The sequence below is a fragment of the Tenrec ecaudatus genome, chromosome 9 (assembly GCF_050624435.1).
Source record: "Tenrec ecaudatus isolate mTenEca1 chromosome 9, mTenEca1.hap1, whole genome shotgun sequence".
NCBI lineage: Eukaryota > Metazoa > Chordata > Mammalia > Afrosoricida > Tenrecidae > Tenrec > Tenrec ecaudatus.
In genome coordinates this window covers 129060243-129069330 of record NC_134538.1, presented here as the reverse complement: position 1 = coordinate 129069330, position 9088 = coordinate 129060243, and positions in this window count along the sequence as shown.

The following is a 9088-nucleotide window of genomic DNA, read 5'->3' as shown; positions in this document are numbered from 1 at the left end:
AGTCAAAGGTCATTAAAAAAGACCAGAGGGGAAAAAAAAGCAAAGATCAACGTGGATGTCAGGAGAGACTCTGAAATTTGCTCACAATCATAGAATAGCTAAAGCAAATAGAAGAAAGGATGAAGTAGAATAGTTGGATAGAAAATTTCAAAGTCACTTCAAAAAGGCAAAACTAAATATTTTCATGAATTGTACAAAGACCTAGACTTAGAAAATCAAAACTAAGAACACACTCAGCATACCTGAAATGGAAACACCTCAAGAAAAAAATTCAAGCTTTCAGTTACAATCTTGAAAGATTCTATGGGATAAATATTGAATGATGTAGCAAGCAACAACAAAGAGATGGAAAAATACATAAAGTCATTGTACCAATCGACAGTCCACCATTGCAAGAGGTAGCATATCAGCAAGAAGCTATGGTGCAGCACTGAAGGCATTAGGCAACATCAAGGCTCCAGGAATTTATAGAATACCAAAGCAAAAGATTCAACAAACTGATGATGCCCTGGAAGTCGTCACCAGTCTATGCCAGGAAACTGGAAGACAGCTGCTTTGCCAACTTAACCAGAAGAGTCCCCTATTTGTGCCTATTCTAAGGAAAGGTGACCCAATGGAAGGTTTGAGCTATAGAACAGTGTCATTGATATCAGACACAAGTAAAATGTTGCTGAATATCACCGAACAACAATTATGCAGTACATTGACATTGGACTGCCAGAAATTTAGGCTGGATTCCGAAGAGGTTGTGGAACAAGGATCCTCAACAAGGTGGATTGACATTGTGGCTGCAAGGACGGGCTCAGGCAGAAAAACAGCCGAAAGGATGGCACGAGAATGCACAGTGTCTCCGTCTGTTGTTCACAGGTGGCTATGGGTCAGAGCCAAGTGGATGGCACTTAACAGCAATGTTCGTCAAGTGACTTGTTCAAAAGTTTGTGAAAGGCAAGACTGAAGCTATTGCTAATTTTGAACTCACTACTTTATACTATAAAAATTTCCCCCATTTTTAATTATATATCTCCTAGAAAATTCAGCATTTATTTTATTCTTAGATTTTTTTATTTTACCATCATGTATTTCAAAATACAACTAATTAAAAAATAAAATGTTTTCATACTAATGGCACTCTAGAAGGAACACAATGTGAAAATATAGATAGCTAGGAACAGATAATTCAGAGATATCACAACATACAATTGGTGATTCATACCCCCCAGAGTGCTGGAAGTGGAAGAGGCTTCTAAGTCAGAACGTCAAAATCAAGCTTAAGCCTTTACCTACTGTTTTGATCTGTCACTGACTGGGAGACTTTGTGCCTCATATTAAACTTTGTGTTTATTTCCTCATTTATAAAACAGAGATAAAATAGTACTGTGTTTGGTTTGTAATGTAGATTGACCAAGGTAAGTCAACTAAACTACTTATCATACTGCTTGGCACATAGTATTTAATAAATCTGACAAATAATAAATATCTGTGACATCGTGTATCTTTTTTTTCTCCTTAGCAGTTATTTGAACTTGATATTGTCCAAATCAGAAACCTGAAAATGTAGCTCACTGAAAGCCATGAAAATAACTTTATCACTAAGCAGAGAAATTTTCTCTGGACAGATAATGTATGAAAAGAAAACATGAGATTTTCAATTTATTCTATCCATAGCCTTTATTTGAATTAAATATATTGATATTCAACAAACTTTCCCAAGTTTCTAAGATACCAAGGTGGTTTCCAATAGGCATACACAGATAAGTACTTCCTTATGCTAAGGGAATTTTATAGTTTTATGCCACTGAGACAAAAATCAAGAACTGATAGAGAATGGTACATTATATAGTGGAAGGGATTAGTGGAAGTGATTCAGGTGCCAAAGATGTAATTATTCATTCGTTTTAGGAAATTGAAGATAGAGTTGATTCGTGGGAAAGATGGCACTGGAGTCGAACTACTCCATGAATGTACAAGAAAGCAATTAGAGAATGACTTGTCTCCCTAAATTGGAGTAAACATAAAGATCATACAGAGAGATAAAAGTTTGAAAGCCCAAGAAGAAAACTGGTACATTGGCTTCAATTTACAGTGCATATAATTGTCATATGGACATTCAAAAATGAAGGATTTAATGCCCATGCTGACTCAACAATGTTTCCTTCTCAGAAATAGATATGGAGAAATTTAAGCCATCATTTCTGGAAGGAAAAAAAATCCACAATTTAAAAATTTTCTTAACAATAGTTCCAAGTGTTATTTACTAGTTCACTAATTTATTGATGAAAAAGTATTTTCTAGTCCTTTGAAATATAAGTATTTTAGACAATGTACCCGATATACTTGTGTGTAAGCTGAGTTTTTCAGCATATTTTTTATGCAGTTTTTGTGGCAAAAATAGGTGCCTCGGCTGATATTCGGGTTGACTTATACTCGAGTACATATGGTAACTTTCACATCTAGAGGTATCAAAATACATACTATTGTTTTTCTTACTTTAAATTCCCAATCAGAATTATAGCAGATTCTTATTTTATGGCTTAGTGCCAAAAGCAATTTTGTTAGTCAAATGAGGTTAACAATATTTTCATTTATCACTAAGGGCAATTTACGTTTTTCTGGTCATTTACAGTGTCCTCTCTTAATCACCGATTTAGTAAAGTGAAAGATTGCCTAAGGCTGCTTCACAGCAGGTATTAACAAGTTGTAAATGAGTGGGACATTGAGACTGTCACTTCAATCTTACTTGTGCATGTAATTTTTTAAATGAAATTGTAGTAGATACTGAGAATACTCCCCTGGAATTCCCACTTGTATTTTCACCTTGTGATTGATGTTTTATAATCTAGCTGAAGATTATTTTGGAAAAGTCAAGCTGAAGCATGTGTTGTTTTGTTTCATACAATGTATCATCACAAAATTAATTATTTTCAATTAGCATAATTTTTACATATCAAGAAAAAAATTGCTATCCTTGTAAGTCTACTTCCTCCCTAGTTTTATCAAACCACTTGCCTATGCATTCCCACTCTCTAAGGAAACTATTTGGGGTTTCGTGCTCCCTAGCTTTTCATTGTACAGCAACTTGGACGTTTTCTCATCAATCCAGGTAGTGTAAATCCTGATGAGCTTGCCTACTAATCATGTGTGTCACTATGAACCTATCCAGATTGCCTCAAAAGAAAGACCCAGCGATCACTTCTAAGAGGTTAAGGTCTTGAATGAAATCTTAGGAATTGAAGTTTGACTTTGAAACACACTAGTTTACCATGACTGATGACAACTGGTAGATGAGTTTAAACGTTTGAATTGCGGTTTGCCTCTTTTTAAATGAGATACCCGTGCGCGCGCACACACACCATACTTGACTAAAACCAAGCACACTGCCATCTACTAGATTCAAACGTATAATAACTCCACAGGAGCTAGTGGAAATGCTCTTTAGGGTCTCTGAGGTGTACACCTTTATGGGAGAAAATCGTCTCATCTTTTGATTACAAAGCAGTTAGTGGGTTCAAACTGCTAACCTTGCTGGTAGTAGCCCAATTTATGATCCACTGTACCACCAAAGCTTAGTATATGTGTATACCAACACAGACATAAATATGTGAATGTATACACAGGCCTACCTCTTTTTATTGTGCTTAACTTGATTGTGCTTTGCAGATAATGCTTTTTTTTTTTTTTTTCAGATTACAACAGGCCATGGGAACTTTTTTTTTCTTTTTTCTGCCAAGGGCAATTTGGACATTGACAACATCACTAGCAGGCCAAACAAAATTATCAACTTAAAATTAACCTGCTATATTTGGTCAAATATTTAATTAACTCACCCTTAATGTGATGGCTGGAACTGCTTTTATTTGGTGAAGTGTGGGATGTTTGTTGGTACTGATCATTTTGAAGACATTCATGGCCCATGGGCCAGGCATGCCCCAATGCTGGACTAACGTAATGGTTTGTGGTAAATCTACATCAAACCAGTCTATTGGTCTCCTTTTTCTTTTTCAAATAGCATGCGTTCATTTTCTGTCTCTGTATCACATTTTGATAATTCTTTTAATATTTGAATATTTTCACCATACTTTTGGATATTTAATAGACTGCAGTATAAAATAAATGTAGCTTCTATATGCGCAAGGGAACCCCCACAAATTGTGTGACTCGCTTTATTGTTGTGGCCTGGAAATGAGCCCGCAATAACTCCAAAGAAGAAAAGAAAAGAGAGACAGAGAGAGAGTGTGAGAGAGAGAGAGAGAGAGAGAGAGAGAGAGAGAGAGAGAGAGAGAGAGAGAGAGAGAGAGCCACATAGTAGTTATACTTTGATCTGGTTTCTTTTGTTCAACATTGAGTTTATAAGAATCATTTGTTGCATATAGATAGTGGTAGTTGTTTATTCATTTTTCATTGCTAGAGAGTAGTCTTGTCTACAAAAACATCATAAGTTTTTAACTTGTTTTACTATGACGCACAATTAAATAATGGCTACTTTGCCTATTGCTGCTCTTGAACATTCCGGGAATTTGAACAATGTTTTTTCAAAAAACTTGGTAGTTTTTCTGTTTCATTTTGTTAAAATGTAAAGTAAAATTTTTAAATCTACTCAACGATATTATATTACTAGATGTAAGCCTAATTTTTCGTGACAAATTAAGCTGGATTTGCTATTGTAGTCAGTATGTTTGGTTTTGAATGACTGCCTTTAGGGATTCAACGTCCAGTCGCTTGATGAGTTTGGTCTGTGGGTTTATTATCTTGTTTTGTCTTTTCAAAAGCAGAGGTGACTGTTCCTTCCTCATCTGCTTTCTGAAGAGATTGTGTTAAATTAGTTCAAACCATCCTTCATGTGTGGTAGAGTTTATTGGTGAATCCATCACGGGTGCATTTTTTGTTTGTTTGTGTCAATGTTTCTAACTACAGAACTTACTTTTAAAATATAAGATTATTCATTTTATTTCCTTGATGATTTGGATAACTTGCATTGTTCTAAGATGTGTACATTTTATATAAATTTATATTTTAGGTTCAAAATTATTTGTAATATTCTTTTATTTCTTTCTGCCTATTATCTCTGAAGTAAACCTAGCTTTTCTATTCTTAGAATTAATTATTTGTGTGTTCTGTATTTACATTTTGTTCATTTCCGCCAGTGGTTTAATCTATTAGTCTTTTCTCAAAACCAGATTTTCTCTAGCTAGATTGACACTCCCTAATGAATGTTTATTCTTTATTCTGTAAATTTATTATGTTTATTAGTACTGCACTCATTCTATTCTCTGTAGACTTCATTTGATGGTTCTATTTATTTGTTTGTTTTTCTCTTTTAATCCTTAATGCATATATTTAAATTATTTACAGGCAGTCTCCAGTTAGATTCTTCCTGTGTCTTTAAAAATTTATAGGTTAATCAGAACAGGTGAATATGGTTCTTATTTAGTTTTACTTTAGTGCAAGGAAAGGCTCTGAAACTTTTCAAATATGTAGAAGCTGCATGTGCAGCAAATAAAGGTGACTGTGACAAAGAAGTTGGTGTGAGTAGAGGTCCGTGATGGCCTGCTCACATAGGGACAAAGAAGGAGGGTGTCAGAGGGAAGTGCCTCACTTAAGATAATGGTGATCGCTCTGCTTTGAACATGTGTGGCTCTCCCTAATATTCCAGTTTCACAAATTAGCTCCTAAGAGCCCTTACTACGCGTCGTCACGGTCTCCCATCCCAGGGCTTCCACTCACAACTTTTCTCATTGTCTGTTCCCATTTCACTTTCTCTTCGACCATGAAGGAACCAGTTCACAGCACTGCTTTAAAGAACAAGTCAGACTTGTCCATAAAGTGGGCACTCTAACCAGGGAAGACTGGAATTCACCTTTCTTATTAATTCATTTTTAATCTCATATGTCTATTTTAAAGAATAGCATCACTTACATTCACAAATTTTTAAATAGAAGTTTATAATTTTATCACTTAATTCAAATACTTCTAAACTTCATTTAAATGATTTCACTTTCATTTTTTTAGCTATGAATGGCGTAAAAGTAAATTGTCAAATATTCAAGATTTGGGACTACTTTCTAGCAAATATTCCACGTGTAGTGTGAAAAATGGCATGAGGCTAGTATCTGGCCTCTGCTTTCACAAGGGACAAAGAGAATGCATATCAAAAGGAGTTCGAAGCCTGTTGGTTGAGGCAAAAGTCAGACATACCTCCACCTTCCAGTCTTCTTTGCCATTGCCAACACTAATGATCTGTCCCATTTCTTTGCTGGGTTCAATCATTCATTATAATAGCCACCTAGAACTTACTGGCTAGCCTCGTAATTATGGGGTTCACTGTTGAAGTGAATGGTCACAATTCAGCCTCAGAAATACTCAGGATACAGTTCTTCCATCAGGAGCACCACCTCATAAAATTCTCATAGTTATGCCTCGCTCTGGTTCTTTGTCTTTCAGCAGTATGGTTTCTTGGTCTCTTCCCTCATTGGGCAATGTTATAAAAATCTGATAGCTCTACTGATAAATGCCTAAAAGGCACTCCCCCCCCCCCCCATCAGTCCTACGATGTTCAGCCGCAGCTCTAAGACTCAGAACAGCTGCCACTGCAGCATAGGTGTTGTCAGGCACCACATTCCTCAAGGGATGACTCCTGTTTGAAGAAATTCAGGTTTTCTGCTCTGTGGACTTGACCGCCCAATTGAAAAAAACAGCATGGAAGGTCATATATGATCTCCTCTGGCCTCCTCATTGCCAAGAGGAAGGGATGAGACATGCCTCCACGCTCCACCACACTACTGGGCCGCCAACCATTCCTCCTATTTCTGTGATAGGTTCAGCAGTTGATCACATGGCCATGCAGAATTCCCATTGATGGGAGTCTATTAAGGACATTAGGAGGTTACCACAAGTCAGGTTTAGTAAACAATGTGGATATAGTCCAGTTCACAGCAGCACCTCTCCTCAGCAAACAAGTCTCTCTCCGGTCCTCAGCCTCTCAGCCACACAGTTTGGTCTCTGCACCTATTTAATTTTATTAAATTTGTTTTAGATATTTAGGACTACACATAAGAAGGAAATTAAGAAGGCACATATATCAAGCTCTAGACACACTGACTACAAGGTCATCCATTTGAAGACATAGTCTGCTCCCCGGGAGAAAAATGACGCGGCCACAAAGAGTAGCACTCTCAGAAACACTTTATAGAGTTGCAATGAGGCAGATTGACTTGATAGCAGTAGGTTTGGTTATTTTGTTGATTGTTATTCTTAGGTGGTTCTAACTCATGGACATCCTGTGTGTACCACAATGGAACACCGCCCAGGCTATTGCAGCTTCTGTGTCAATCCATCTCGTCGAAGGTCTTCTTGTTGGTTGACAAGGGGAAGACCTGTACTTGCCATGGTTTCCTGTTGCAGGAAATAGTCTTTCCTGTTGGCTTGTCCAAAGCATGTGAAGCAAAGCATTGCCATCACGTTTCTCAGGAGGATTCTGGCTGCAGTTCTTTCCAGAAAATTGTGTCTGTTCTTCTGGAAGTTCAAGAATCTTCACAGATATCATAATCAAAATCTACGAATTCATTTGAAATTGTCCTTATTCAGTGTCCAGCTTTCATATACATATGAGACTACTGATAATGTATTTTATTAGATCCATTCAAATTTCTGTTTGTTATATATTACCAATGGATTTAAACACTGGGAAGTATTTAATTAAACAATTATTAATTCCATATATTTTTTAATTTAGCATCTATTTTGCTTGACTTATTACAATTACATGAGGCTTTATTATTTCTGATACACAATACCCTTTTCTGATTTTAATTTCAACTTCTCTGTTTTTCTGTTTTTAGATATATTTTCATTAGATTTCATGTAGTGAAATTTAGTACTTTATACAGTCTGATAATATTTGACTTTAAAGGAGAGGTTTACATTTGGTCTCAGATCAAGATGTTACATTGTATATGCATTTTCTCATACCATGATTTAAATTACATCCTAAGATTGATTTTTCCCATCAAGAATATTGAACCAAATCAATTATAATAGAAACTTTATGCTAATACAACTTTAAGAATACAGAACCAAGAGAGTTCTAATATAAATCTGAATGTCAGCATTTCCCTTTGAAAAATGTAATAATAAACAATGGTTCACAAAAGCAAAAAAATTAAATCAACCAATCTGTTCATGTGATAACACATACACGTCCAAAATGATTATTTACAAAAACAAACTGTTAGCAGAAATATTTTAGCTATGTCTGACATATCATTATATAGACATATGTCCAATTTACAGGTTCAAAAATGTTCTTTGCACTTATGTTTGTTGTTATAAAAACTTAGAAAACACCCAAATGTCCCTCAGAAGAAAGGGAAAATATTGTGGCATGTGTATAATTGAACAACTCTAAACCCAATTTAAAGAAAAACTAAGTGTAGACAAATTTGCAAAATTTAATTTCTTAGGACATCTACATTGTGGGTTAGGATCAGCATAACATGGCATAACTCTTATAGAATTTAAAAATAGAACATTTATGGAATATCCCTAGATACAAATACATGATCAATTTATGTAAAACAGCATGGGATATAATAAAAATGCTTGTGAGTCTGTAATAGAATTAATTATGTCTTTGTGAAGATGATCAGAAATGAATTTTATTTATAATGGTCATTTATTTTCATTTTACAGTAATGTTGAAAATATTACATAAAGCATGATGATAAATATAGTTTTCAGTATATTTTTCTACTTGGAATATTTAATAAGAAATAGTAAGTCAAATGACAAAAAATGTGCTTTAATTTAAATAAAAATGAGATCCCTCTTGTAGCCAACATTAAAATAATGAATGTGAATATCGCCACCTAATTCAATACTTATCTCCAGTTCAATTTATGTGATCATTATCAATATTTTTATTATCCTATAAGTCCACAATGATGCAAAGTATTGCTACATGGCTTCATATGTTCACCTAAACTCCTAATGACTTTTAAAAAATGATTTGTGAATGCACTGGCATTTTTGCTTCAGAACTGATGTACAATTACTTGATGTAGAATTAGAGTTTATTCTATCATAAGCTAATGAC